Raw genomic sequence first — 7,892 nt, 5'->3', positions numbered from 1 at the left:
TAAATAAACGTTGAGTTAGTATACGTTTATGTTTCACATCAGAGAGTCTCTGTAGCTTTGAACAGACACTACTAATGTCAGTATAAGCGCACTGCTAATCTCCGTCATAAATACATCGCGCTTATTACGTCACGCACTACTGCATTAAATATCTGCACGCGCCGCTACTGCCCGGCATCGCACGCCACGACGCAACACACATTTTTTTTACGTACACTAGTCGCACTACAGACGCGCATCACTAACATCACTAACATCATATCACTATATTTTACACCCACAATCATACATCACACACGCACACAGTATACTCACGACACATACGTACACAGTCGCGCAACGCGCCACGACACAGCGCGTAACGCGCGTGCACGACATACTCACACACGCACACACAAACGGGGGATTGGCGCACACACAAACAATAACACACACACACACACACACACACACACACACACACACACACATACACATACATACACACACGCACGCACGCATACATACATACACACGCGCGCACGCACACGCGCACACACACACGCACACACGCGCGCACGCACACACACAAACGCACACATACACACACACACACGCGCGCGCACGCACACACACGCACACACGCGCGCACGCTTAGCTATGTCATCATTATCTCTGCTGCAGCTTTCATGTCGATTTCACGTCGTTACGTTGTGACACTTTGTTACGAAACCATTGCAGCTCCGCTACACACCTGCATTCACGTCACCTATTTTACAGGTGTAGAAAGAGTAGGGGAGTAAAAAGAGAGGGGATAGGGAAGAGAAAGAACGGCGAAAGACTGGGGGAGGAAAGGGAACGAGTGGGAGAAAGGGGAGAGAGAGAAAAGAGCGGAGAGAGAGAGGGGAGAGGGAGAGGCGTGAGAGGAGAGAGGGGGAGAGTGGAGAACGAGAGATGGAGAACGAGGAGAGAGTGCAGAGGGGGACAGAGAGCGGAGCGAAAGACATGGGGAGGAAAGAGAGCGGAGAGCGGGAGAGGGAGAACGGGGAGAAGAGGCGGAAGGAGAGAGAGGGAGAAGGGGAGAGAAAGAAGAAATAGAGGGAGGGGAGAGAGGGGGAAACCGGGAGAGAGAGAAGAATAGGAGGGGAGAGAGGGGGAGAAGGGGAGAGAGAGAAGAATAGGGGGAGGGGAAAGAAGGAGACGGGGAGAGCGGAAGAGAAGAATAGGCGGAGGGGAGAGAGAGAGAGAAGAATATGAGAGGAAAGGGGGAGACGGGAGAAGAGAGGAGAATAGGGGAGGAAGAGAGGGGGAGAGATAACATGCACTGATTAATCAGGTCCTCATCCATCTCACTAATTGGCCTTCCCTGCTGCAGCATCGCTCCCTCATTACCATATTCTAAGCATCTTATCTGATTGCGTGTGTGGGCGTACGGGCAGGCTGGCAGGCAGGCAAGCAGGCAGGCAGGCAGGCAGGCAGTCATGCAAGCAGGCAGGCAGGCAGTGAGGCAGGCAGGCGGGCAGGCAGTCATGCAGGCAGGCAGGCAGTCATGCAGGCAGTCATGCAGGCAGGCAGGCAGGCAGTCATGCAGGCAGGCAGGTAGTCATGCAGGCAGGCAGGCAGGCAGGCAGTGAGGCAGGCAGGCGGGCAGGCAGGCGGGTAGACAAGCAAGCAGGCAGTGAGGGAGGGAGGGAGGGAGGGAGGGAGTAAGGGAGGAGAGGAGATAGTGCAGGGAGGAGGAGGGAAGGGAGGGGGGAGGATGAGGAAGGAGGGAGCGAGGGAGGCCAGGCATGTCAGATAGCCAGGCGGGCAAGCAGGCAGGCAGGCAAGACAGACAGAACAGGCAGGGAGGAGGGAGCAGGCAGGCAGGCAGCAGGCGGGCATGCAGGCACAGCAGACAGGTACGTGCGTGCGTGCGTGCGTGGTCTGTGTTGTGTTGTGTGCGCTGTGTGTGGCGTGCGTGGCGTGCGTGCGTGCGTGCGTGCGTGCGTGGTTGTGTGCGTGCGCTGTGTGTGTGTGTGTTTGTGTGTATGTTGTGTGTGTGTTGTGTGTGTTGTGTGCCTGCTGCCGGTATGCGGGTTAGACGGCAGGTAAAAATCGAGCGTGACTGCGTTTAAATGAAGCCTATATACAGGGGGGCGGTCTTCCCTCCCTTCTCCTCTTCTCCCTCTCTCCCACTCCCCCTGCCCTGCAAGAATATACTGTCTGATTTAATTATACGATATTGAAATCCATTAGAACAAGCTGGAGTGGGTAGCTGGGAGCAACACGCTAATGCAGTGTAGGAGAGAGAGAACAGAGAGACGAGAGAGAGAGAGAGAGAGGAGAGAAAGAGAGAGAGAAGAGAGCGAGAGAAGAGAGAGAAGAGAGAGAGCTTAGACTAAATATGCTACTACACGACTGCCGTGCTGGGCTGCTTGCTACTGATGCGCTGCTGTTGCTGCTGCTGTTGCTACTACTACTGCTGCTGCTGCTGCTACTGCTGGCTGCTACTGTAGCAATATAAGATGCTGCATGTTATCATATTTTTTACTCTAAGTATTACTGCGTTGTTTTTTATTTGTTTTACTCGTCATTATTGGTAAAAACTTATCTCACTTAATTCCTAAACGTGCACATGATTAAGTATAGTTGTTATTTCTTGAATTAATACATGTGTTAAGGCGTGCTGAAAATAACCATTGCTCCTGTTCTCCTCTGTTACTTCTGTCTGCGCCTTTCGTTAACGTATTATCTTTATACAAATAAACCTGAATGAGTTTAATTGAATTGAACGGAATAAAATAAAATAAACAGAATTCAACCAAAATGACCTGAATTAAATCAGTTGGATGAATTGAATTAAGTTAATGGAAATAAATTTAATGGAATTGAATAACGTGAATTGACCTGAATAGAACGTAAATTAATTGAACGATTTGAATTGAAGATGGCGATACGAATTGTATCCCCTGCGCGCGCGCGTGAGTGTGGTGCTGTGTGCGTGCGCGCGCGGAGTGCGTGTGTGTGTGTTGTGTGCGTGCGCGCCGTGTGTGTGTGTGTGTGTGTGGTGCGCGCGCGCGGCTCGTGTGTGTGTGTGCGCGCGTGTGTGTATACGTGCCGCGAAGGCATGAGGCGTCGCTGTGGTGTACGCGGTCTGTGTGCGTGTGCGTGTGTGTGTGTGGGGGTGATTTGTGTGTGTATGTATGTGTGTGGTGGTGTGTGGCGTGTGTGTGTGCGTGTGTGTGCGTGCGTGTGTTCGCCTGTGTTTATGTGTATGTGTGTGTGTGTGCGTGGGTGGCGTGCTGTGTTCGTCCGTGTATATGTGTGTGTCTGTGTGTGTGCGCGCGCGCGTCTGTGTGCCTATATATATAAATACTTTATATTATGCTGGTGTGTGTGTGTGTGGTGTGTCGTGTAGTGTGTTGTGTGGTGTGGTGTGTGTTGCATGTGTGTGTAGTAGTGCTGCGTTGCGTGTGCATCGAGCCCAATGTATATCAAGCTGAGACCGACAAAACGAAAATGAAAAAACACTAACGAGGTTTCGGCGTCGACATGAGAATTTTAGCAGTTCTTTACAATTGGTTAAATCATCAGGCAAGAGCAGCAGCAGCAGGCGTGATGGAGGCAATGACACCGCTGCAAAGCATGACGTCACAGCACACCTGATAACACAAGCTGCCGGTTACACAATGAGTCAGTTGCAGCGCCACCCTGCCGGCCGGAGACGTGACTGATAGGCGCCACGCTTCGGTGCTGAGTTGTCTACTTTTTCGATGCATCGTTTGAAGAGCGATGATTACTTGCAGGCTGTTGCAACGCGCCTCCTCTACCATTACACGGTGTATACCAGGTGAGAGGTACTTGATACAGGTATGTGACGGACGACCAGGTGAAAAGCCTACACGTATTGTTTATGAATTTCTTTTACACAAAATGTATGGATAAAAATGCTCCGGCGTTGTGTTACTTTCGAGAGCTAAAGTGTGATTCATGGATAGATCCCCCTGTCTTACTCCTTCAAGGATAGATCCCTCTGTCCTACTCTATCCCTCATGGATAGATCCCCCTGTCTTACTCCCTCGTGGATAGATCTCCCTGCCTTACTCCCTCCCTCATGGATAGATTCCCCTGTCGTTACTCCCTCATGGATAACTTCCTGTCTTACTCCCTCTCTTCCATGGATAGCATCACTCGTAGTCTTATCCCCTTCCTCATGGATAGATCCCCCGTGTCTCTCTCTACTTCCCCGTGTCTTACTCTATGGATAGATCCTCCTGTCTACTCCCTCCCATGCGGATAGATCCTCTGTCTAAGCTCCCTCTACTCATGGATAGATTCCCGCTGTCTTACTCCCTCCGTCATTGGATTAGACTCCCCGTCTTCTTCCCTCATGATAGATTCCCTCGTCTTACTCCCCTCATGGATAGACCCCCATCCCTCTGTAATCCTCTTTACTCCCTTCGCTCATGGATAGCATCCCCTGTTTACTCGTCAACCGGATAACCCTCCACTGTTACTCTCCGCATAGAATTCCGCCTGCTCTGCTGTGCCCTTTCACTTCCGCTCATGGATAGATCCCGCTGTCTTTACTCCCTCTTCCTCATGGATAGATCCCCTGTCTTACGGTCCCTCATGGATAAGATCCCTCTGTCTTAGCTCCCTTCCTCATTGAATTAGATCCCGTCTTACTCCTCATGGATAGATCCGCCCTGTATTATCCTCATGGATAGCTCCCTGTCTTACTCCCTTCCTTGCGTGGATAGATCCCTCTGGTCTTACTCCCTACTCTCATGGATTAGATGCGCCCACCCTTACTGCTTCCCTACACGTAGCACCAGCCCCTCCCCGCACCCTCACTCTGTGCCCTGCCACCCCCTCGCCCCTGCACCTCCTCTGCTAGCCCTTTCACGCACCCCTCCCCTGCACCTCCTCTGCTACCCTACCCACCCCTTCCCCTTGCTCCCTCCTCTGTCGTCCCTCACCACCCCTCCCCCTAGCCCCTCCTCGCTTCCCTCACACACCGCCTCCCCGCAGCCTCATCTGTATCCTAACAACCCCTCCGCCCTGCACCCTCGTTCGTACCCTCACCACCCCTCTCTCCTCTGGCACCTTTCTCTGTACCCTCACCACCCCTCCCCCTGCAGCCTCCTCGGTACCTCCCCACCCCTCCCCCTGCACTTTCCTCTGACCGCCTCACCACCGCTCCTCCCCTGCCACCTCCTGCTGTTACCCTAACCACCCCTCGCCCCTGCATCTCCTCTGTACCCTCCCCACCCCTCCCTGACCTTTCCTGTAACCCCTCCACCACATTCTCCCTGCACCTTCTCTGTACCCTCACCACCCATCCCCCGCACCTCCTCGTACTTCCCCACCCTTCCCCTCACCCCCTCTACTCCACAACCCTCTCCCCTGCATCTCCTCTGGTACCCTCCCCACCGCCTCCCCTGCACTCTTCTCCTGTACCCCACCACATTCCCCTGCACCTTTCTTCTGTACCCTCACCACCCCTCCCCCTGCCCACCTCCTCTGTACTCTGCCACCACCCTTCCCCCTGCACCCCCCTCTGTACCTCACCACCCCTCCCCCTGCACCCCCTATCGTACTCTCACCACACATGCCTCCCCTGCACCCGCTTTCGTTACCTCACCACCCCTGCCCCTGGTTTGTGACTTACCATTGATCCCGGCTCCCCAGCCGGAGCACAGTATGGCAGCAGAGCCGACCTATTTACTATGATTTCAGCTCCCTCTTCTCCCCCTCCCCTTCTCCGCTCTCGCGCTCCTCTCCCATCTTCCTCCCCCGGGGCCCGCTCTCCCTCATTCGACTCGCTCTCCTCTCCATCCTCCTCTCCCGCCTCCCCCCTCGTTCGACTCTTCTTCCTCCTCCGCCTCTTCCCCTCTGCCTCTCCCGTCAGTTCCGACTGCCTTCCTCTCTCCTCACCCCTCTACTACTCCTTTTCCTTCTCCTCCTCCGCCTTTCCTCTTCCTCCTTTTCTGTCTCTGCGCCTGCTACCTTCTCCTTATCCTCCCCTCCTTTCCCTTATCCTCCTCGCCTTTCTTCCTCTGCGCTCCTCCTCACTCCCACTCCTCCTCCCTGCTTCATTCCCCCTGTTCTCTCCTCCTCCACACTCCTCCTCCTTCGCCTATCTTCCTCCTCCGGCCTCTCCTCCCTTCCTGCTCCTCGCGCTCCTCCTCATCTTGGCTCCCTGCTTCCTCGTACCCGCTCTTCCTCCTATCTCTGCCGTCCTCGCCTCCTCCGCCCTCCCTCCTCCCTCCCTGTTCCTCCTCCCCTGCCTGCTCCTCATCCTCCTCCGGCCTCCTCAGAACCTCCTACCTCCTCCTCCTCCATGTCTCCATGTATCTGATTCTGGATTTATTAAATTTTCAATATAAATTACAAATTATCAAAGTATTTTCATGCCAACAGTTACGGCCAAAATTTTGGGAAATGTAGGCCAGAATTTCTGCCGGACTTCCTGCACTGTCTCGCCTGCATGGGTGCCTGAGGAGGGAGGCGAGGCGTGTGTGAGAGAGGAGGGGAGGGAGGGGTATGAGAGAGGAGGATTGAGCTAGTGACGGTCGAAGGGAGCGTGAGCGAGGGGAGGTGAGAGGGAAGAGAGAGGTGTGTAGGTAGGAGGGGTGGGTATACGCGGAGGGAAGGGTGGACGTGAGAAGGAGTAGTGGTGTATAAGGAGATGGGGAGGTGTGGTGAGGAGGAAGGAGCAGCCGCGCGGTAAGGGCGGGAAGGTGGGTGAGAGAGCAGAGGTGTATGGGCAGGGAGGTGTGAGAAGGGGTTGTGAGGGGTACGGGGTGGCGAAAGAGGGACGGTGTGAGGCGAGGGAAGGGGCGTGTGCGACAGAGAGTGATGGTGCCGTAAGGGAGGAAGACAGGATTGCAGACGGGCATGGGCGGGTTTGTGACGGAGGATGTGTGCTTGCAAGGAGAAGGGTGTTCGTCCGTATATATCATATCACTATCGAACATATATCAATATTATATATATGAATAATCTACTAATATAATATCATATCTTCTATCTACCCTATATTATATTTATTATTCTGACGAGTATGGCTCGTGATTGTAAACGATTTCGCAGATCTAAAAATCTAATGGCGAGGTTTTTGCCGCAACGCCGTCTACGAGGGCGCGCAACACAGCCGGCGGTTCGTTCCGATAGTATGTGAGCCAGCACTTTGTAATCTTCGCGCGCTTCGCTGACCTTGCAGCGACCTCTCCTCTTGATGGATTACTGTTCGGTAAGACTTTGCGGGGAAGAGTGCTGATTCTTACAGCCGAGCATTCATAAGCCTTTAATACTGATTAAATCAAACGTGCACGAACTTCAGTCTGGACGCGGTCAGCCCCATCCCTGCCTGCTCGAACTGAACCGCTAGATGCTGCCTGTTCTACTCTTTTCAGACTACACTACTACTACACTACTAACATACTGCTACTACACTACTAACTACACTACATACTACTACTACTACTACTAGCTACTACTACACCACTACTACTACTACTACTCACTACTACTACTACTATCACTAACACTAACTACTACTACTCGACTACTAACATATACTACGTACCAACTTACACTACTACTACTACGACTCTACTACTACTACCTCTACTACTACTACTAATTCTATTATCTACTAACTGCTGTACTATAGTGCTGCCTGCTGCTGCTACTGCTATACTGCACTAATACTACTGGCTGCTACTCGGCCTGTGCTGCTGCTGCTGCCCTGCTGCTGCTATACTGCTTACTCACAGCGCCTGCTACTATTGCTGCTGCTGCTGCTGCCTGCTACACTCATACTCTACTACTACTCTACTGCGCTGCTGCTGCTGTTGCTGCCTGCTGTCAGCAGGCTGCTGCCTGCTCACTACAAATGCTATCCGCAACTTTTTCCATTGGAC

This window comes from Priapulus caudatus, unplaced genomic scaffold (assembly GCF_000485595.1).
Source record: "Priapulus caudatus unplaced genomic scaffold, Priapulus_caudatus-5.0.1 Scaffold1039, whole genome shotgun sequence".
Classification (NCBI taxonomy): Eukaryota; Metazoa; Priapulida; class Priapulimorpha; order Priapulimorphida; family Priapulidae; genus Priapulus; species Priapulus caudatus.
The sequence above is the reverse complement of the archived record's forward strand: the minus strand, read 5'-3'. Positions refer to the sequence as shown.